We start from the raw sequence: 815 nt of genomic DNA on the forward strand, positions 1-815 counted from the left end.
CAATAGAAGTGTGTACTCCACACGTCATCCATCTTCTAGCCGGGGCCAAAATCAGAGCAGGTGGAACGTTGCTCGGCTTCTCTGAGTCATGGTTACAACCTGAGCATCTGTGTCCTGAGAAATTAATCTGCATCGAGATCTGTAATATTAAGAGGTGGGCTTGTAGCTGGGCGTAGTGGCGCACACCTTTAATCCCAGCACTGTGGAGGCAGAGGTGAGTGGATCTCTGTGAGTTTGAGGCCAGCCTGGTCTACAAAGGAAGTTCCAGGACAGCCAGGGCTACACAGTGAGACCCTGTTTCAGAAAAACAAAACAAAGCAGAGGTGGGCTTGTAGGAGGGGGTGTCGTCATGAGCACGGAAGACTGTGTCTTTGTGGACGAAAGCGGCTTCTCACGGTATTTCTCCGTTTCCCCGTACAGCCCAAGGAACCATCTTAGCAGCAGAGACCTGGCTCTTGGCAGACACCCAGCTCTTGGGCACCTTGCTCTCACACTTCTGTCTCCACAGCTGTGACGGGGCATTTCCATTCTTTATAAATGGCTCTGTCTCGGCTGCTGCATTCACTTGTTTGTTAGTTTTATGGAAATCGTGTGTACGCTGTGTACAAGTCACAACATACGTAGAGGTTAGAGGATAATTCAGGCTTGTGTGGCTAGCACGTTTACCCACCAAAGCATTTCAGAGGCCCCTTTTTCTTTGGTCCTTTTTTTTTTTTTTGATTTTTCGAGACAGGGTTTCTCCGTAGCTTTTGGTTCCTGTCCTGGAACTAGCTCTTGTAGACCAGGCTGGCCTCGAACTCACAGAGATCCGCCTG

The sequence above is a fragment of the Microtus ochrogaster genome, unplaced genomic scaffold (genome assembly GCF_000317375.1).
Source record: "Microtus ochrogaster isolate Prairie Vole_2 unplaced genomic scaffold, MicOch1.0 UNK60, whole genome shotgun sequence".
Classification (NCBI taxonomy): Eukaryota; Metazoa; Chordata; class Mammalia; order Rodentia; family Cricetidae; genus Microtus; species Microtus ochrogaster.